The sequence below is a fragment of the Myotis myotis genome, unplaced genomic scaffold, assembly GCF_014108235.1.
Source record: "Myotis myotis isolate mMyoMyo1 unplaced genomic scaffold, mMyoMyo1.p scaffold_m19_p_8, whole genome shotgun sequence".
Lineage (NCBI taxonomy): Eukaryota > Metazoa > Chordata > Mammalia > Chiroptera > Vespertilionidae > Myotis > Myotis myotis.
Genome location: NW_023416390.1, coordinates 75,537,478 through 75,560,619, shown reverse-complemented (window position 1 = coordinate 75,560,619; position 23,142 = coordinate 75,537,478).

Here is a 23,142-nt window from a genome sequence, read left to right as displayed (position 1 = left end):
GAAGAGATCAACCAAAGCACTTGTATGTATGTAAGTATAACTCATGGCCACAGACAATAGGGTGGTGAAGGCCTAGTGGGGGCAGGTGTCAGGTGGAGGGGGTCAATGAAGAAAAATAGGGGGACGTCTGTAATACATTCAACAATGGGGATAATAAAAAAAAGATTCTGATTCTGTAGGTCTGGGGTGTAGCCCTCAAAACTGGAGTATCTTTTGACTCCCAAGTGATTTAAATACAGATGTTCATGGCTACACTTTGAGAAACACTTATCTTTACTTTGCCTACTTGTCAAGCCTGACATCCTGCCACTTCTTCCTGTTAATCTTACACTTTAACAGTATAAACTATTTTAGTTTATTAACTACAATGAGATATTTTTTACCTGTGTGCGCTCACTTATGTTGGTTGTATTAGGCTATTTAACACCAGACGCTGTAACAACAACAGGAAAACCAGTGACTTACTACAATGGAATTTATTTCTCTTTTACTCAAAGTCCAATGTAGATATTCCTGAGTAGATACCTTTTCTAGGTGGCTCTTTTTTAAGTGACTACTCAGGCTCCTTCAATTGGATCTAGGTTCCTTCTGTCCTGAGGTGCTACAGATATTTGTCCATATAAAAAAAAAAAAACAATATGGGGAAGGAAGGCACACTGAATAATTAACCACTAAATACTAGAAAGATGGCATATGATTTCTGCTTATAGTCCAGTCCATTGGCCAGAAGTAGTCACATGGTCTCACTTAGCTGCAAGGGGAGCTGGGAAATGTAGTCCTGGCCTTAAAACCTTTTTCCTAACCAAAACTCCACTCACAAACTTCTGGTCATCAGAGACAACCCTGCTACCTTCAGCCCTTCTGATTATTAAATATCCATGTGCCCTCTTCTTCTCCCCCCCCCCCCCGCCCCCCCACAGCACACATTTACTTCCCCCTCCATAAGGGCTCATCCAAAGTCCTGTATAATCACTGTATCTAGCTCAGAGTCCATGGTTTCTGAGTGATGTGCAGTCTCCTCATTAGGTTCAGATGTGGCTGTTAAAACATCTTGGCCAAGCAATCTGGGAGGTAAAAGGACAAGTTATCCTTCCTGCTCCCACCCCCACATCCAGTATTCAGTGGTGGAGCAGGGACAGGGTAACCTCAGGACAGACACTCATTTGGGGAAAGGAAGTATGTAAAACCCAGCACAGCTATGATCTTAGAAGTTATGGGATCTCAAGCATTTTGGAGGCCTCCTACCTTCATGGTGGGATATTTTCTTGATTGGGCCCAGTTATTGCTTTCTTATCCATAGTTCTTAGCCCCTGGTCCATTTACGGACCACATTTTTCTTTTGCTTTCATGTGCATATCTTCTGGGCCACATCTGAGAAAGGTGCTGGGGGCATGCCCTCCTTGGGGACTGCATAGCTTTTACTCCTTTCTTCTGCTCAGGCAACCTAGAGGACCTGACGGCTGTTATACCGCAGGAACAGTCCAAGACTTTTGTTTGGCAGTAATGTTTCTTCAGAACTTGGTCACTTTCTGATCCATTTGCTTATAGTCAATTTCAGGGTCCTGTAAGCATGCTCAGGAATTACCAGATATAACACTTGGTACTGATGTATTTCATTGCTCCCTCTCCCCTGTGCCCCTTTATATTGCAACCTTAAGAATATCTGAAACTATGTGTGGGGCAGGTATAAATTAATATGATCTTTACACTGAACCACTTTAATCAATATAAAGAGGTTTTAAATGTCTGTGAATCAAGACTATCTTTATTTTTTAAATTTCCATAGTTTAGTGTTTGGAAACCTATTTCTCTTTTACTCTAAGTCCAATGTAGCTATTCCTGAATAGATACCTTTTCTAGGTGGCTCTCTTTTACCATAAGTGACTACTCAGGCTCCTTCAATTGGATCTAGGCCCCTTCTGTCCTGAGGAGTTTTGATGCAGTCAGCTTTTCTACCATGCAAAGCCTTACGTATTCGCTGTCTATGCTTTCTAATTTCTGCTTGCAAGTCAGCCTGTTCTTTCCAAATCAGCACCTATTACTCACACTCTGTTTTTCAGCCTCTTCTCTTAGAGCTGTAGACTGAGTAGGCACGTCTGCCTCCCTAGTCACCATATAAAAAAGTTTGACAGGTGTTTTGCTTCTACATAACACAAACTGCCATCTTTCTAACCTTTGATATCCGTTTTCTTGCCACCTGAGAGCCAAGACAATGTCACATTGGTCTATTCCACTCTTCAATAAATTCATAACTGCAATTGCCACAGACCTCAGCAGCCTGCAGGTACCGATGCCATCCCATTCATAATATTAACTTGAATGCCACTGGAACATGCTCACAGTCCTACTTAAAGGATCTGCAGATTTCTGACAGGTCCTCCCCATATTATGAGAATCATACTGGATTTCCAGACAAGTGGGCTTGCATTAGGCTGATTTTGCTCTTCTGCCAGCATCCTCTGGGCACTGCATGTTGGTCCAGCTTCCATTATTTTCTGCTGGGCACTTGCTGGGCATTTCCATGTCCACTGGGCATCTTCCATCTCTTGCTGAGCATGTCAGTTTCTGCTACTGCTCTTCTAACTTTCCTTCCATGATGAATGAAATTTCTCAGTGCCAAAAGAGTGCTGTATTTTGCATTGATTTGTCCCCTACACTGGTGCCACTCTTTGGTGTCATTCACAGTGTCTGTGCATCATGTTTCAAAATTCACTCATGTGCTTATGCTCCTACATCCTATTTCTGTGACACTCCTTGTTCATAGAGCTTAGACCTCACTATCGAGCCTATTATTGGTCTAGATGTGCCTCCTACAGATACAGGCTTTCTCATCTGTCTCCAGGTACAGTCACAAAACTTTCTCCTGTCTGGTCTTTTTCTCCTTGAGAAATCAATTTATTCAGCTGATCCCTTAGGATCTTAGACTCATACCTTTCAACATTTTAAAGATCTAAGACTAGACTTTCCCATGACCCCCCTCTACAAATACATAGTGTCATGTGAGTGGATAAATGTTCTCTCTTTCTAGATTATCTCTCTTACTTTGTTTAGCCAGAGAACTCCTGTTCAGTCTTCAAAACCCTAGTTCAAGGATAGCCTTCTGGGTGAACCAGCTCAACCAATTCCACCTGTCACCAGATAATCTCACTTTCTGATCTGTGCTAACACAATTTGTAGCTTATTAGATTGACTGGTAAATATTACCTTGCCCGTCTATCTCCTCTATGTTATAGTGAGATTTTTAAGTATATTCTATGTCTCCCATGTAGAAGGTATTCTGTCAACATTAATTTGTTTAATTTTACTAAATTTGCATCTTATCTCATCTTTATAGGTGGTAAAGCCTTTGCAACCTGGCCTCCCTCTTTCATATACTTGTGGATGAACTGGATGCCTCTCAGAGAGTTTGGAAGTGAATTAGGCACCATGTGATTCTGAGAGTCACACAACATGTAAAGATGTGCTCCCCTCCCCCGCCCCTCACTATCTGAGCAGTTGACTTACCCTTGATGTGTCAAGGTTTTATCTGCTCCTAGAACAACACTTTGTCTCACCACATTATTCGAGTTGTGATGCAAGGCTCCTTGACCTAAGTCATGAGAAAACACGATACTGTTTTGATCTAAAAACTGCTAGAGAAAGTAATTGTCCTCTGAACCACATCTCAGACAAAGCAGATGCCAACTTAATTTTTCTCCGTCACTGCAGTTATTTATGAGGCAGAGGCTAGGAGAAGAGAGATGCTTCTAGATGGAAGGTGAAATATTCTATTGTAGAAGGATGTTTTATGAGGAAGAGAAAGATATATAATTTCTGACTCTGGGTTTGCATAGGCTCCAGATATCTTTTAAGTTACCATCTCAACACATTATTTAAGGCTCTGTTCTCTGGGATCTTGAAATCTTTTAGATATAAAGTCCTATCATTCACGGGTAAACACTCCACTAACAATTGCTAAGTCAAGGACATTTTTTCCCGTGCACCTTCAAGGTTAAAGGGTTTCATTTGCTCAGAATGTATTTAAAAAATAAATATATCTTACCTTAAATATGATTTTTTAATGATATTTGGCTTATACTGTATTATTTTCCATTAATTTCTTTAATGACAGTACCTTTCTCTTCTGTGGTTTGGACTTCGAATAAGGACCATGAGTAGAATAGGGGACTTAAGAATAAATCTGAGTCCTTCCAAGGGGGAAGCATTTCAGGGAATTCTCCCAGTGAATCTGACTCTAACACTGAATGGTCACAGGCACTGGCCTTACACCCCCAGATTGCACAGATGAGGTGATTGCTATAGGGAGGGTGGCTTCAGCAGGGCTCTTTAGGCATTTGTGGCTGAGTGAGGTCCGTTTCTTACTGCCTCTTCCTAAATGAGGCGAGTCCTGAACTGACCCTGAAAGGAGCTAAGGGTGGGGCTGGCACATGCTGGGAAGGATATATGACAGAAGACAGCGATGGGCCAGAGAGAGGTTTAAACAGGCTGGTGAGCACTCAGTGGAGAGGAGAGTGGGCATGGAGGAAGGGGAAGGGGGAATAGGGAATGACAGACATGATAGAGGAGGGCTTTAAATTATAAAGTCACATGTTCTGGTGGAACTCTTCCGGAAGATATCAGAAGTCAGACTTGGTCTCTGGATCCTAGGAGTGGCCCAGACCCTATTCTCCAGGCTGCACGGAAGTCAGGCATGGCCTTAAAATTTCCTCTTATCTCCTCTACTCAGACCCCAAACCAAAAGCTGACATCACCTGAAGCTGGGAGAAGCCAGTGATGCTGCAGTATCCACAGTGCCAACTGTGGGGGAGGTTGGGGCTGCCTGAGACGGACTGTAAAAGCTTTCCTCCCGCTAGGCCAGTGTTTATCAACTTGGCATTACTAACCTTTCAGATGGGATACTTCTTTGCAGGGGAGGGGACTGTCCTATGCATGTAGAATGTTTAGCAGCTTCCCTGGCCTCTGCCTACTAGATGCCTGTGAGCAATGCCCTGAGTTGAAACAACCCAAAATGTCTCCAGGTATTTCCAAATGCCCCTTGAAGGGCAAAAGTGCTTCCAGTTGAGAACCACTTTCTAAGTCAACAAAAATCACTCACCCTCAAGTCCTTGTTTCACTCAGAACATTCTAGATAACGACCCTGGAATTTTGAGCTGTTCTCCTAGATTTCAAACTTTCAGTCTCTCTGAACAACATACCTTAAACCAGAATGATGACCCTGAGAGAACAGGAGTCTGTTACTGCTGGCTGAACCCTCCACGTGGACTCCCGTTTCTATAAAAGGAAAACTCGTTGAGAATAGAAAGAGCAGGAAGGTGTGGGGCATCTGAAAAGAACTGATATAAGGAGTTCCAACAGACCTGATTTTTAATTCTCTTTCTGCCATGTGAATCTGAACAATTTACTTAATCTCCCTGGGCCTGTTTTCTTATTGGTAAATCATGATTAAAAAAACAACTCTCACCCCATTCCAATGAGGCATTTTGAGGAGAGGTAATGTATGCATATTGATTTACACAGAGCAGGTTTTCAATGAACAAACAGCAGCAATCACTGTGGTCAGATCACTCAGCAAGAAGCTGTATTTGGGGTAGTACTTAAGAATAATAAGAGTATAGACAGACTTCAGACAAGGGCCAGAGAAGAGGGGATTGTGGTTGTATTCCTACCACAATTTCCTATAAAAATGTTACTGTGGAGTAGGATACAAAGAAACTCAAGCCCGGGCCATGACCTCCAGGTACATCAGAAAACCAAGCGCCTGGGCCAGGTGCACAGGGCAGGTATTATTCACTTTTTTTTTTTTCTCAGAGAAAGTGGGTTTTGAGCTCCACCTTTGAGTCCTTTTGTGAAGCATGAAAGAGGAGAGAAGGGCACTCCGGGTGTAGAGAAGGGAAATCTCAGGTGTCTTTGGGGGAAGGCAAGAGGGGTGAGCAGCTCTGTTTGGCAGAGCCAGCGGGAAAGTAGTGCAGAAAGACTGGGGTGTGTGGCTGCGGGGGGCTGGGCTCATGAAGGACTGTAGTTCATGGCCCACCGTGAGTGAGTCTGCCTACGGGAGTGGAAGACAGTGAGGGTTAAAGAATAAAAGCTCAGGACCAGAGGAGACCAGATGCTGAAGAGCCAGGTAGAGGCATGATGACAGTGAAATGTCTGTACAACCGCTGTTCAAATTACAGAGGTTTAAAAACTCCGTTTTATCTGATGACTAAATATTAATGAGATACTAGTAGTTTGAATTGCTAAAACATTACTGAATTTTTAAACTAGCTGGCCCTTTTCTCATTTCATATTAGCCAATATTTTCTTCTGTGATATTCATTTTATTTTTAATCACAGTATAGGCTTATTGAGGATATATCATCATTAGAATTTTTCATTTTATAGCATAGAAAATGCAACCTCATTTCTTTCATACTGTATTTTTAAAGAGCAATAATGAATCTCTTGAAATTTTTAACTGGCCATTTAATGGTAGACTTACCTTGAGCTCAAAGTTCTTCTAGACAATCAATAATTGTTCTATAAAAACGCAGGAATATTAATTATTGCTGATACTAACTCTCTCATCCTCCCAGCTGTACGCTTCAATTTGATTCAAACATTACTCATCTTACACATGAGGATGGGAATAAATAGGACAGGAAAGTGCTGAATTAATGATCACCTCATTTCAAGACAGACTCTTCTGTTTTCCTGAATGTGTTTATAAGATTGGATAAGAGCACTGGTTCCTGTGTGACTGGTAAGAGATGACACATGAGAAGAGAGACTTTGAAGGCTCATAGGAAAGCTTTCCCTGGAGGGTCAGAGAGAGGTGTGTGTGTGTGTGTGTGTGTGTATGTGGTGTACCTAGGGAGGAAGAGAAGGGTCCAGGGGCTAGAGACCAGATTTGGATCTAAAGGCAATGGAGAAACAATCATTGCCATTGATAGAGAAAGGAGGAGGTCCTATCTCAGGTCCAGTAAAGATCAAGGTCGTATCTTGATCACTGAAGTCAGTTTTAGGGAGCCAGATATCCAAGTACTTATTCAACAGTATTTTGGGTACTTATTAGGTTAGGCACTATTGTAGGTACTGAAGATATGATGGGGAACGAATCAGACACGGTTTCATTCCCTTGAAGCTTATATTCAAATGAAGGACAGTTTTTTTGCGCCTACAAATATATATAAAAGATGATTCAAATCTAGAGGGTGATAAGTGCTGTGAAGAAAATGAAATAGGGTAAGGTAATAAAGAGCTTCAGGCTCTTAGGGTAAAGATTAAAGAAAAATCCCCTCATCCTTCTGGCAGGGAGAGAGGAAAAGTGATCATTTTGAAATACCTCCACAGTGTCCTGTTCTTTTTAACAAAGGTCTTCCCTCAAGGAATACTCCTTTACTAGTCTAAACGAAATGGGTCTTACCAAAGCCTAACCAACTAAGGGTAAGGGATAAAGGTAGCACCCGCCTCCTCTAGCCATCCTGTCTTAGCCCAGGCAGACTATAAGACTGATTTCTAATCACAGGATTATAGAATGCTTCCCCTCCCCCACACCTCACCACCAAGTCCACAGGTTACAAGGCAATCACAAGGGAAAGAACTGCAAGGCTCAGACTGTATTTAAAAAGGTTCCTCTAAGGCAGTGGTCGGTGAACTCATTAGTCAGCAGAGCCAAATATCAACAGTACAACGATTGGAATTTCTTTTGAGAGCCAATTTTTTAAACTTAAACTATATAGGTAGGCACATTGTTATTAACTTAATTAGGGTACTCCTAAGCTGGCCTTTGCTAAAAACGTCCTCAATCTGATGGAGGTACGTTCGCTGAGGTCGACCCCTTCCAACTCTCCCATCCACACTCGTCTTGTATACTTGTTTCGTCTATCTCCTTTTGTTCATCCTCTCTATATGTCCAAACCATCTCAACATACCTTTCTCAATCCTCGACACTACATCTTCTTTTCATTCCACAACGTTCCCTAAAATTAACTTAATAAACTTTACTTTTGTCAACCACGCGCTATTTGCGGACGCGACTAGCACTAACCACTGCACAACGAGACTGCTGACTGACTGGCTCACTCAACTCGCGCATGAATTGTGCCTCCCCTGCACTGCGTATCCCGCGGCCCGCCTGCACCGCATCTCCAGTCACCTGCCCGACTGACCCACACCCCCTACTTCTTCTAATGCCACTTCTTCAAAATAGACTCGCCCAGGCCGAAAACCGACTTCTGCACATGGGCCACTAAGTTTCAATTGCACTGTACGTGCGCCAGCACGTGGTATTTTGTGGAAGAGCCACACTCAAGGGGCCAAAGAGCCGCATGTGGCTCATGAGCTGCGGTTTGCCGACCACTGATCTAGGGCAGTGGTTCTCAACCTTCCTAATGCCGCGACCCTTTAATACAGTTCCTCATGTTGTGGTGACCCCCAATTTCATTGTTACAAATTGAACATGATTAAAGCATAGTGATTAATCACAAAACAATATGTAATTATATATGTGTTTTCTGATGGTCTTAGGCGACCCCTGTGAAAGGGTCGTTCGACCCCCAAAGGGTTTGAGAACAGCTCAACCCCACAGGTTGAGAACAGCTGCTCTAGGGAAACTCAAAGATAACAGAGGAGACAAACATAGAACACCTTTGATTCCTACAGCAAACAGTGAACTATCCCACTGGTAGCCAGATAAACATAAAACCTCACACTAAAGGCCCATTTACTGCAGTTTCTTTTACTCAACAATCATGTCTGCTTGCAGCAAAAATTACAAGGTGTGTGTGCTACTGTGATATGATAAGAAATGTGTATTTAGTCTTTGTTTCCAGTTCCTGGCATAGAGCTCCTAAAACCCTTGGAATACCTGGAGTGTATAGCTTCAGGATGGAGGCTTGTCACCAGAAAGACCAAGGGGGTGATTAGAGAACTGGAACTTTTTAAACTTCCAGCCTCTGGGGAGAGGTGGGGGGCTGGAGAGCTGGGGAGTGAGTTAATCGCCAGTGGCCAAGGATTTAATTAATGACGTTTACAAAATAAAACCTTTATTAAAAACCCTAAACAACAGGGTTCCCCGAGCTCCTGGTTAGCGAACAGTGAGGTATTGCGGGAGTGGCATGCCTATTAGTAGGGAGGGCATGGGAGCTCCAGCCTCTTCCCTCACTCCCTGCCCAATGCATCGCCTCCACGGGCTGTTCCTATATAATTAAGTAAATGTAAGTGAAATGCTTCCCTCAGTTTTGTGAGCCATTCTAGCAAATTATGGAACCTGAGGAGGGGTTGTGGGAACCCTTGATTTAAAACTGATCGGTTAGAAGTATAGGAAGCTCAGGACTTGCAGTTGGCTTCTGGAGTTGAGGAGAGGAGCAGTCTTGTGGGACTAAGCTTTTGACCCGTGGGGTTGTTAGGGACAGAAATAGAATATCGGGGACTACCTATAATTATAAGAAATATTAATCATGCTCTGTTAACTGTGATTGTTCTGTTCTGATTAGAGAAAGCACATTCTAACCTGGCTGAGAGTTGTATGCCCTTGGACATGGGAGCTAACATTGGAATGCAGTCCATCCACCTTTCCCAAGAACTGCCTATCATTATGGAAAGATTTACAACCTCTTCTGGCTGAAACATCTAGTTCCAGAGGCGCCCACCCTTTGCAACCCCCCCTATCTGGTTTCAGAGGTGCCTGGTGGCACCTGTCCTCTACAACCTCCCCAGCCCACATTGCCTATAAGCTGTAACCTGTAACGGTTATACCATGCCTACTTTCCCATGCCTGTAATTCTTACTTTCCCACATAATCTTTTTCCCTTCTACCCAATATACGAGCTAGCTTATAGGAGGGCAGAGCAGATTTTTGTGGATGACCTGCTGTTCTCTCATACTGTCCATAGTATTGGAATAAACACTCATATATGATTCAACCCTGTCTCTGCTTAATTAGCTCAAGTAGTGACAGGCAGCCCGGACCCTTAGTTGTTGGGTTACAGGGTCTATGCTAACTCTGGGTAGTCAGTGTTGAATTGAATTAAATTATAGGACACCCAGTTGGTATCTGCAGAGTTGGAAAATTGATTGATGTGGGAAAAACAAAAAGCAAACCCCACACACATTTGGTGTCAGAGTGTTGTGAGAGAACATGATACAAGTCATTGGGGCATCAGGAGTTGGTGGCCCTATGGGGTTTCTCTAAGAAGGTGGACTTGAGCCAAGGCCTGAAAGATGAGAGAGCCATTCGCACTCAGAGGAAAAATGAGCCAGACAATAGTGAGCAAAGGCAAGGCCCAGAGGTGGGACTGAGCTTTGCTTGAACAAGAAACAGAGATGCCTGCCAGTGGGGAGAGAATAAAGACAAGGTCAGAGAGGTGGGCAGGAGCCATGCATGTAAGATCTGGTAGACTGGTTAGAAGTTGGGATTTTATTTGACTTTAATCAGGTATTTCATATCTTCCTTTTCCATGATCGAATCAACATGGCTGCTCTGGCCTTTATGGTGAGGTGACCACTGCCCCAGCAGGAGTCCAGGCCCCTCTAGGACAATTACAGTCTCCCTGTGGAAGGGCTGCCAAGTAAAACCCCAATTAGTCCCCTTACTGGAAGCCATTGGCAGCAAACCTCCATTGCTCAAACCCCCCTGTCAGCCTGCAGCACCTTTAGCCTCCTGTGATCCTGCCTGTGTCCCAAACACCAAGGCTATTCTGCCCTGGACACAAGCTTGGTTCTCTGGCCAAGTCTTCCTCCTACCCACCTAAGAGCGCCTCAGCCTTGCCCCTTAAGCCTCATGAATGTTTGACCCCGTTTTGACCCATTATTAAGATGAGGAAGATCTTGATCTACAGTGGATGGTCTGGACCTGTTCTGGGCTTTGTCCTTTGCTCAAAAATAGCTTCTGTGGCCACCTGGGACAGGGTGGAAGAAGCAGGTCTGTAGTCCTGCAACCTCCAGACTGACCTTCAACCAGCTGCACGTGCCTCCGCATCAGCTTGAGGCTGGCCTGCCTCTTCCTGCCTCCCCTAAACCTCTGCTCCCCTGCAGCCAGGTGAGCGCCCTGGAGCTACCCTAGGTGTGGCTGTGGCAGATGGCAGAGAGACACAGATAAACAAGTCAGATAAAATAATCATCAGGCTGCTGTCATTTTCAGGTTCTTTATTTTATTGATTGAGTTCCATAGGATAGGCCTTCTCTTCAACATAGTGCATTTATCTGAGTAGCCCAGCTGACAGAGATAATCATGGGCCCTATAAACCAAGAGGAGGCACATTTATGCTCATAAGTATAGCAGATATTTACCTATTTGTTCTGTTTACACTTATTCCTTATGAGCTATCTATTTATTTTGTGAAAAGCAAAGGTCATTCTCAAATATTTGTATTCCACATCCTTCATAGCTGTTATTATTAATAATAGCCAGGATCATAAGCACCGCCATTCACTGAGCTCCTTCTACATGCCAGCATAGTAACATGCCACCCCGCACACCCACCCACTCTGCTACATGCACACACATACAGATCTGATAGCAAGGCTGCAATGCAAAAGCTTTCATTCCAAGTTTTCAGATTAGGAAAGTGATGTTCCTAGATATCAGGCAATTTGCTCAAAGTCGCCCATCAAGAAAGAAGCAGAATTCAAACCTTGGCCTTTCAGAGTAAAAAAATCACTGCTCTCTCAGGTGTTCTCAGGCTGAAGCTCCTGAGACCATCTGCAGAGGTTCATGCAGCTGTGGGAGTTGTCAGCGTTTTGTCACACCAATGATCACGATAGGTCAAAAAACGCCTTTCATTGGTGTCCATGGCATAGGAAAATGAATTTACTTTGCAACAAGAAAATATATTAGTAGGTTAACCAGTTATATGAAAACATATCATGCCACATGCCTGCCCCTTATACCATCTATAATACTGTGTTTTATTTTCTACTAGAGGCCCGATGAACGAAATTTGTGCAAGAGTAGACCTTCCCTCCCCCAGCTGCCGGCACCAGCTTCCCTCTGGCACCCGGGACCCAGGCTTCCCTCTGGCTACAGGCATGCACATGTGACCTGGGCTTCCCTCACAGAGGGAGACCCTGCCCACCTGCCATAGCCCGCTGGTTGGTGGCTTGGGCCTCCCTCTTGCGGGGCTATCATGGGGCGATGGCTGGCCCCTGACCAATGGTATTGCACCCGCCTTGGCTGGCCTGGTGCCAGTGGGTGTCATAGCGTGGTCCTGGATGGTTGTCCGGATGGTCATCTGGGCGTTCGTCCAGTCTAATTAGCATATTATGTTTTAATTATTATAGATATTTCAGTCTCTGAATATGTGGCTAGTCTGGGAGGTTTTCATTTTGCCTCACCCATCCCTGCTGAGTAAGGTGCTTGAGTAAATCATTCATTTCATTGAGTGAATGACTTCTCTGCCTTTATTCAGTGGCACTCCCTCTACTGCGTGTCAACCCCTCATCTTCATGCTTAGAGACTTTTAGAAGATCACTAACTATACCTTTAAGCCAGTAGGTATCATTTGATATTTTAAAAATTTTATGTTAAATACGATTGATTAATATTTAAAGGGTAATCACATACATAATATAAGTTTTAAAAGCTTCCAAAGGGTATATAGTTACATGTAAATCTAACTTCTACTTCTTATGTATCTTCATGTTTCTCATGTGTCCTTGCAGAGACAGGCTGTACATATCTAAGAAAATGTATGTGTGTGTCTAACATTTAAACATACCAATTTAAATCACTCCTTTTGAGAATTGCATGTGCAGTATGTTATCATATATGTTAAAAAATGTTTCATTTACTAGGTAGATGGTTTTGAATGCCAATGTACCTGATGCATTTACTAAATGTATTATTTAGAGTGTTCTTAATGCCAAAGTACCAGAGACATTTACTGAAAATTACACTGTATTATTATATACAGTACCATAAAAGGAACCATAAACTCTTTACTTTGCTGGACTGGATACCAAGTATTATGCAATAGAATTGCTGACTGGCTTCTTGGTGAGCCCAATGGACTGGCACAGCTTCCAATTGTGCCTTCACAGGGTAAGTCCAACTAAGACTAGTCCATGGTGCTGCCTATAAAAAGAGATTCAATTGGCCTCAGGCATTTCTTGATCCCTGGTTCATAATTCTGGCTTTTCTAATACCCTTGCTATCAGAAGAGCTACTGAACCAATTAGCAAGACACCAAAAAGCAATGGTAGAATGGTCAACTGCTTTAGTGTCAGGCTTACTCAAAGTTTTAACTTTCACGAATTGAAAAATAACAGACAAATATGAAGAGAAAAGTTTCATTTTAGAAGTCCGATGGGAAGCTTTAAAAATGTTTTCATTTCTTTTTCAAAAAAGAAATTCATGCTCCTCAGGTTTTATCTTGGCTTAAGGTGATGCCCTGTAGTATGAACATGTCTCTAAAGTAGTTTGTTCTTATAGGATGGTGAGTATAAAACATTTTGTTATTGCAATCCTGGGGACCGGGTTCATTAAGAGAATCAAAGAAAAGGAAACGCAGGTTAGAGAAAAAGGAGGAAAAGTTCAGCTTTTTTCTTTTTGTCAGGCTCTCTGACTTCAGGAGGGATTTCTCCAAACACTCTCCTCAGACTGTTTCCGCCTGGGAGTCTGCTTTGGTGAATGCCACACTCTGCTCCCAAACACCAGCTCGGGAGCGTCCCAGGCTCCCTCGCCACGGAGTGGGGAAGGGCTGCATCTTGTCCCTGAGTTATCTGAATTTTTCCCTTTAAGTACATAATAAAAATTGATTGAACAATTTCTATTTGTAGTCTCCCATTCTACTCTAGAACTGACCTCTCAGTATTACCAGAAAGAAAAGGACTCTCATCAGCTCAGGCTTTGAGATGCACTGCAGCCTGGGGCGACGGCAAAGGGCACAGCTCTCTCTGCACCAGCATTTCAGTCCTGTGATTCCTCCCTCAGAGGCTGATGGAGATGTCCACTGAGGCCACCTCGATGAGCCCAGGAGCCTTTACCCCTCCCTTTCCCACAGGAGAGGGAATTGGATGCTTGATGCTTGGTGAGGCCTGGAGAAGACCTTTGGTCAGAAGGAAAGGAAGGCCGTGATCCAGTGGAACAGGAGCCAGGTTAAGCTTAGTCCAGATTGCACTGTGGCTATGAACGTCTGACTGAGGACCCTTAGGGGTTGTTTACAGCAGGGTCACTTATTTGTTTGTTTGTTTGGCTAGGCCAGTGGTCGGCAAACTGTGGCTCGGCAAACCGTGGCTTGCTAGCCACATGCGGCTCTTTGGTCCCTTCAGTGTGGCTCTTCCACAAAATACCGACTTCTGCGCATGGGCCACGAAGTTTCAATCGCACTGTACATGCGCGCCCGCATGTGGTATTTTGTGGAAGAGCCACATTGAAGGGGCCAAAGAGCCGCATGTGGCTCGCGAGCTGCGGTTTGCTGACCATGGGTAGGCGAAAAGTTTCTTTCTGGATACTGTCTCTGGGGAGGGAAGACTAGAGATGGAGGAGGCACTTGATAAATACAGTTTACTTCCTTGTCCTTCCCATATGTGTGAACTTTCTTCTTGCTGTTTCCATTCTCTTGGTAATAGCTGTAGACAAGTTCAGATGTGTAGATATTTCCCCCTAAACCAGATACCAGTTTAGTTCTGTGAGAGGCTGGGTATGTGGAGCTCTGCCTGATGAGTGGTTTTCCCAAGGGGATTGACTGCCCTCTGAGAAAGGGGATGCGGAAGGAAATGGAAGATGCTGCTTCCACAGGCAAGTGGGCTAACCTGGGTGCCCAGGAGACAGAGTGTCATGGAAACAGGGAGGGGGGCAGCCCCCTTGTTTCTGCACAGGATGTAGAGAGGCCCTGGCCCAGTGACTCCAAGGATTCTGGGTCATTTGGCACCTTGCAATTCAACCTTCCAGAGCATGGAAAGTTCGCCCTCTTGGCACCAACATCACCAGACCTTTGGTGGAAGCCAGCGGGTGTGAAGCTCTGCTGATAAGGAATGTCTGAGTACTTTTTAAAGAATCCATTTGAGATTTCCCTGGGGACTTTAGAGCTACTGAGGCTGCATATTTTGCTTGTAGTTATATTACACAGGTGGGGGAAAAACACAGAGAAATGAGGGATTTTACCTTTAATGTGACCCTGTGTGTATCTGCTGTGTGAGTTGTGGTGAAATCAGTACAGCTACCCGCAGCATGTTCTTCAGCTTGTTGCTCCATGTCTAGTCACTAATGACATGAAGTTAAACCCCAGTGGAATATTGTTATACAGAGAGCATGTCCATTGTAAGGAAGCGGGAAAGAATCATAAAACAGCCCTGTTGTAAGCATTTCACATAAATAAGATCATTTCCATGAAATGATTCCAACAACCTGGTGAGGTTGCACTGCTATCCTTGGTTACAGATGAGGAAATTAGATTTAGAGATGTGAAGTAATTTCCCCAAAGCAACTTCATACTTTGTGGATCTTGGATATAAAGACAGTTCTCTCTGGTTCTAAAGACCGTGCTTTTGATCCCAGAATAGGTTGCCTCCCCTGTAATTTACCTAAAATCTCACAATTCTCTAAACTGGATTGGAAAGGAAGCAATAGTTCACATTTTCCAAGCAGTGGAGCTGTTGGAGAATTCAACATTCTTACCTCACTGCACTTAATGGGTGTATGATTCAAGGTGAAGATAACTGTAGATTCTGTGGGGTTTTTTGCTGCTATATCTAAGAAAAGGGGAGAAAATGGGAGAACTATATCCTCTCTTAAGGAAGGAGAGAGATGAGGAACTATTATTTATCAAGTAGATACTGTGGGCAGGCATAGTATTGGACACCATGTATACTGCATGACACCTGTCTTCCAGTGTGGACCCTATCTTAGAGCTTCAAGAATAAGGGCTCCTGGTTGCTTACCTGGCCTCAGACTAACACACACACACACACACACACACACACACACACACACACACACACACACACACACACAGAGCCTAGCAGCCATTCAACACAGAAGCCTCTCACACAAACTTCAGGGAGAATCCTGCACTAAGCCACCTGCCTCCGGCACTGAGCTCCCTTCCTGCACAGTGTTTCTGCCAGCTGAGCCAGCCCGTATAAAGGCGTTTCTGGACTTGTATTTCAACCAACTCACCTGAGGCTTTCCCCTTCCGTTGGAGCTGTGTAGCTATAGCTCCATTAGCATTTCATCAGCCAACCAGGGTAGCTCCATTTGCCTTTCCAACAAAGACTGAAGACTGCATTTCCCAGGCTGGAGCTGAAACATGGAAAGTGACACACAAAAAAGTCTCACTGGAGCAGAGCAGTGCAGGGCGAGCTGCTACCTGGAGAGGAGCCTGGCCCAGGGCCTCCTAATAGCTGTGCTGTTTCACAGTCATGCTTCAGAGTTGATCTGTATCACTACTGAGCTGTTCCACAGCTGTGCTGTATCACTACTAAGCTGGTTGCACTGAATAAAGTTTTCTTCTTCACCGCACCCCAAATTGGGAACTCCTGTTGGTGTTGAATTGATGCCAACAACCATCAGTTGACATTGGTGAATAGGGAAAAGTGAGTCCACTTCTACAGTGTGTGTGTGTGTGTTTTGTAATTCCAAGTCCTTCATCGATGAATATAAAGCAACATAAGTGCTAGATCCTTGGCTTTTGGGGAATTTAAAAGTGTGTTGAATATCAGTTCATAATTATTCAATGCTATAGATTACATAATTTTAATCACATAATGCATACATATATATTTATTTTGTTGCATATTATTGCAATAATTTCATTCTGCAACTCTCATAAACAAGCAGAGGAAAATAAAAGAGAATGAAATCATGTACTAAAATGCATGAAGCAAAACTAAGAATGCCATTACAGTTCACAGATGAAGGAGAACCATTGGCCAGAGCAATAATGAAGACTCTTCAAAGGAGGTATGACTTGAGTTTGGCTTTTGCTGGGTAGAAACTAGCTGTTTGGGCTCTGGCAGACTAGTGTGCATTAATTAGATCAACCCTCTCGCCCCCACCACAGGAAATTTGGGTTTAAAAACTATTGTTTAAAGACATTAAAAGTTTCTAAGACAGCAAAGACTTGAGGGTCCTGGAGGCAAAACCCCTCAGAGATGCAGGTATAACATTTTGCACTGCATTTTGCAAATTCTCATGTAGCAGCTGAGAGGGATTTTGAGAGGACAATGAAATTAAGCATCTGCCGTGGGAGAAAAACCGTCATAACTACTTGAAGCTTTTCACTGGGACCCTTAATGGGATACATTCCAGAGTAAAGACAAACTGAAAATGGACCAACTCTCACAGGGCCTGAAACTCCATCTAAATCACCTCAATCTCAGACGAGGTGAAGATTCCGGCTCCTACTTTAATTGCTGGCACAAGCAAAAGCAAATCCTCTCTGGAGGCACAGGACATCAATCAGAGCCACAAGGTGATCATGGTTATTCAAACCCAAACCCAAACAAAACCTCCCAAAATAGGCATGGAAAAATGTAAGACTTGCCCCCCGAAAAGTCAAGAGAACCAAAGACTGTAGAAATTCACACATAGAACCCTGGCCGGTGTGACTCAGTTAGTTGGAGCTTCATCCCATGGACCGAATTGCTCGTTCAATTCCTGGTCAGAGCACATATTCAGGTTGTGGATTCTATCCCCAGTCAGGGATTGTATGGGAGGCAACTGATCCATGTATCTCTCGTCCTCTCCTTTCAATAAAAACAAACATATCCTTGGGGTGAAGATTACAAAAAATTAAGCAAATAAAAAAAACACAAGCAAGCAAGCAAAAAGAAATTCGCATATAGAAAACCCACATATTTCAGTTAGCAAATTTAAGTAACTTGTGTTCAAGAAATTAACAAAATGATGAATTTCCAGAGAGTAGTAAAAATGAAAGTGTCAAGTGGAATTTATAAAATTAAAAAAAAAACCATAGTAATTGAATTTAAGAACTTATATGTGAGTTTAACAACAGATTAGGCACAACTTAAAAGTAAACAAATGTCAACCTGAATTATAGGAAGAAAAATAATATGCATAAAAGCATAAAAGTTATATGAAATGTGATGAAAAGGCCTAATATTTAGAATAAAATTGTGTGAGAAAGAACGAGTGAGAAGCAGTATCTGAAGAGCCAGGGCTAAGATTTTTCCAAAATTTACAGAACTTCAAGCTGAAAGGTCTAAGAACTACTTCAAAATCCTAAGTGGGATTAATATAGATACCCATGCCTAAGGACATCATAGTAAGACTGTTGAAAACTAAACACAAAGAGAAGATATTAAAAGCAGCCAGATAGAAAAAGAAATAATATCATACAGAAACAATGGAAGCCAGAAGACTATGATTGACAACTGCAACATGCTGCTGGGAAAAATTCCTGCTAACTTAGAGTTCTGTGCCCAGTGAAAATATTCTCCAAAGGAAGATAAGTGAAGCTCACTTCAGACTAACAAAAACAGAGAGATTACTACCAGGAGACCATACTAATAGAAATAATAAAAGCTCTTCTTCAAATAGAAGGAAAATGATCCCAGAAGAAGTATGGAAATGCAGAGGAAAGAAAGAACAAATGGAAAGAATAAATATGTGGGTAAATAAAAATGTCTAAAAAATATAATAAATATAGCATTGGATTGAAAGCATATTTAAGACAAGACAATAAAGGTTCAAAAGAAAGAAGGGGTAGCTGGAATTAAAATGTCATAAGATCTTTGAGTTGTCTATAATGTATATGTATTAGCTTGATTTTAATGTTAAAGATTGATCTTGTAATCTCTAGGGTAACCCCTGCAGTGGTTCTCAACCTTCCTAATGCCGCGACCCTTTAATACAGTTCCTCATGTTGTGGTGACCCCCAACCATAAAATTATTTTTGTTGCTACTTCATAACTGTAATTTTGCTACTGTTATGAATCGTAATGTAAATACCTGATATGCAGGATGTATTTTTATTGTTTGCGACCCACAGGTTGAAAACCGCTGCCTTAAAGGGTAATGAATAGAGGAGAAAATTGTTATACTTTGGGTTTACCCAAGAGCAGTTCCTGTGACAAGGGTTTACATGCAAGTAGTTTATTTGGAAGATAACCTCCGGTAAAAGTAGGGGAGTGAGGATCAAAACCGGGATGGGAAGGAAGACAGTGGCATGCATCAGTAAGTAACTTACCTGTGGGAGAATCTGGAGGTTTATGCTGGGTTCATTGGGAGCCAGGATAAAACACTAGAATGATCTCATCTGAAAGGTGATCCCATAATTACTTATTCCAGGTTGATAATTTCCTAATACTACTGGTGGCCAGAGATAGCTTTCAAAGGTAGAGTGACAGGTGTGAGCAGTTGGAAGTTGGACCAGAGTGCAAGGAAATGATAAACTCCAAGGAAATGTAGATGGGTTAACAACAGATATTACAATACCCAGAAAAGTGTGTACATGTATGAACCAAAGACACATGGATGCATATACATAGTAGCATTATTGTACCGGTGCCAAACTAGAAACAACTGAGATTTCTCCATAGTAGAGTAAATAAATTTTAATATATTCATGCAATGCCAATTATATAGCAATGAAAGCAAACTGCAGCTATAAACAAGAAGATGGCTGTCACACAAACATAATAGCGAGCAAAAGAAGCCAGATGCTACAGAATGTATTCTGCAGACTCCACTTACATAACAGCTCAAAAATATGCAAAACTAATCTGCAGTGTTAGAGTAATGGCTAACTTTGGAGAGGAGGGGCTTTTTAACTGGATGAGGATAAGAGGGAGGCTCTCTGGGGTGCTGATGATATCCTGTTTCTTGATCTCAGAGAGGGTTACAGAAGCATGCTCTCTTTGTGGTAATTCACACAACTGTACGTTTATGATGTGTGTACTTTTCTGCCGTATGTTAAACTTCACCTTAAAATGTTTATTAAAATGAAAAATACATGAGCTGGATGGGAAGGCAAATGAGGTGCAATGACCCACACCAGTGACTCTATACTTGAAGCATCTCTGACCATGAGGGGAGTGGAAACAATGACAGGAAGATGAGAACGAGCAAGATGTGTGGGGAATTGGGAAGAGGCTGGTCTATGGGAACTGGAAAACCCTATGGTAGATGCTGTTGGGAATATTGGGCTCAATTAGTAAAGAGTGACCAGTTGTGGGAAACTGAGGAATTCTGCCTTACAACACAGAATTCACTGTTGCATGGAAACTCTGGGCTCTGTTCCAATAGCCTTCTTTCTTTACACACAACCCCAGTAGAGATAACTTCTACTTCACTAACTTGGTAAAATGCATAACATAGGTAGGAATTTAATGGGTAGTGATGAAATTAAAACTAGCAATGATGGGGGAACCTTAATTTTTTTAAAAAAATGTGGGTGATATTGCATACCTTATCTGGTGGTTGTGAAAACCATTCATTTGGAAATTCCAAGCTTCTATCACTAGACACTAGGTGCAAAATAATGGGAATCAGTTGTGTGGATCTGTCTGACCCACATCATGAATGGGCTGGAATTCACCATCTGTGGTTGACTGTAAGAGAGAGTGAGTAGAGATGCAAGTTCCAAGTAACTTAGTCTGATTTCTGGCAAGAAGTGTTTTGCATATGAACATGGACAAGCTTTTTGGGACCAAGACAACCTATATTTAAGGAGGTACCATTATTGTGGCAGACAGGGCTTTCTCATGAAGAGTGTACTCTCATCTACCTGCCCCTTTGTCTTTTTTCCACTCTGACATGAAAGGCAAGTGGAAATTAAAACGGGAACTCTGAAGGGGGCAAGTAATGAGTATTCTGATTACTAAAGATGCCTTTCAAGCCTTCACATAGCACATGGGGTTGAAACTGTCTCTCTTGAAATCCCATTAAAAGCAGAACAGCTATGCCTGAGACTGTTATGACGAGGTTTCCTGCCAAACCTTCCTTGTCAGCCCCAGCCCAGGGAAAGTGAAGTCCCCCTCTGGTTAGATTGTGACTCATCTTTGGAAATTAACTTCCTCAATATTAAAGTGGCATAATGGATTCCCAATAGCAACGGACATTTGTTTATGAGCGGTTGTCTACCAACTGAAGATCTGAAGGCAGGGTGGATGATGAAATCTGGAGTTGGGGAAATAAGAGATTTCTCTGGTTGCCAAAAGAGAAGAAGAGGCTAATACAGTGGAGAAATTAGTGTTCATAGTAATAGAAATTTATATGAATTTAATGGGGATCTCTTATCATTGATTGTTCTTGCAAGAATAGCTCACCTGCTCATGAACAAAATACTGCTTTTTAAATTCTGATTACTTCAGTTAACACAGTCAGCAGAAATGACTAGACTCAAATGACTGTCACAACTAGTTCCATGTTTTAGAGTATTGTTGCAAAACCCAAGGCCAGGTGAGCACAGTGTTTGTTTTTATAAAAGCCAGTGTCCACAGGTGGTCTCAATCCGTAGCTGGAGGGGAGAGGGCCTTGGACTCCCACTGCCCGGGCTCCCTTGTCCTCCTGCCTGGATCCCGCATTTAGCCCTGGGAGCTTTTGACTATGTCCGTGCTGATATACAGACGAGAGAGCACAATACAAACACAAGGGCAGCATGGGGAAGCTGCCTGCTAGGAGTGACAAAGGAGCCCTCAACACAGCATGGGCATCTGAAAAGCAGGGGGGAAATTATTCTGTGCTCAGGCTTAAGAACTCCGCAGCCTTTTTCCATTGAGTTCCCGTGCTGAGTGGTTACAAGCCCCTCTTTGCTCCAGCTGTGAAAAGGCTGGCTAGGTTGTCTTTGTCTGACAACTATTACTGACATGGAACAGAATTTTCTATCTTCCTTCTCTTCTATTTTCCTTCGGCCCTTAAATTGTAACTTACTTCTGGGTAACTTACTTCGTGTGTGTGTGTACAAAATAAATTAATAAATTAAAAAATGCCTTCCGTGAACTTCTGCATTGGTAAATAGCTTAGTTCTCTTTAGCAGAGAGATCTCTTTCCCTGTGGCCCTGCCTTGCAATGCATTGTTCCAGGAAGAAAATGTAGTCCTGAGAAGTGCACTTTTATCTTCAGAGAACCTTGAGGCTCCTCTGTATTTTAAAGACATTCAGCAGAGTACTCTGTGCCCAGATACCAACTAACACATATCCATGGAGAAGTAAAGAAGGCAAGGTAATGCCTGCTTCCTCCCTTCGCTGGTGACTTCCAAGTGCTCGAGCTGATTTTCAGGGAGAACTCGGTGAAGAATAATAGCTTGTCCTTTGACAGCTTTTTCATGTGAGTCATCTGATCAGTTCTTTAGGGTGAAAATCATGGTGTCTTGGAAAACTGATGACTTTTCAGGTGCAGGACTGGTGGGCGATTTAAATAGAGTGTGTGGGTGCAGGCACTTTGGGTGATGCTCAGAGCCAGTGACAGCTGCTGGCGGGTCCTCTGCTGTGGCTTGATGCAGACAAGAAGGGAAGTGAACTCTTCTTTCTCAGCCTTGTTTGAGCCTTCACTGTCTGGTTGTTACAGAACTCAGAGTGAGCCAGTGAAAGCCAGGTTGGCTCTTCCAGATTTTTATAATTAAACTACAAATACTTATAGGAATATATGAAACTCACATCTAGTAAGAGATGATGTTTTTCCTTCTGTCTTTCTGAAGAAAAAAGAGAGTGGTGTTGATCTCTAGTGTCTTGTAAGCTTTTTCAATAATGATGACAATGATAATATGATGAACCCTTCCCTACCTACACATTTTAGGTAGACTATTCTAGCTTCCTTAAATCTACACTCTTAATATACATAACTCCAAATTTAAATATTTTGATTTTTTTCTCTTCTAATTTCTGGCCCAGATGAAATGATAACCCAATAAATGTTCAACATATTTAAATTAAAAATTCTACTCTGATTTTTCTTATCCAATCATGACTCTATCTACCTACTACACATTTATTCACCATCTCCTTACTTTGCTAGACACTAAAGACCAGCATGGGTAAGGCAAAGTCCTTGCCCTCAAGGATAACAAATAATCACAATACACTGTGGTTCACAGATGGTAGAGATAGTCACTGAGTGACATGGTACCATACCAGATAGCGAGAACTACATGATCAAAGGCATGGAGGAATTATAAAATAGTGCTGGGAGGCAGGGAGAGGAGAGGTATAGATCCTGGAGGACCTTGTAAACTATATTAAAGGCCAGGATACTTTTGGAAAGCT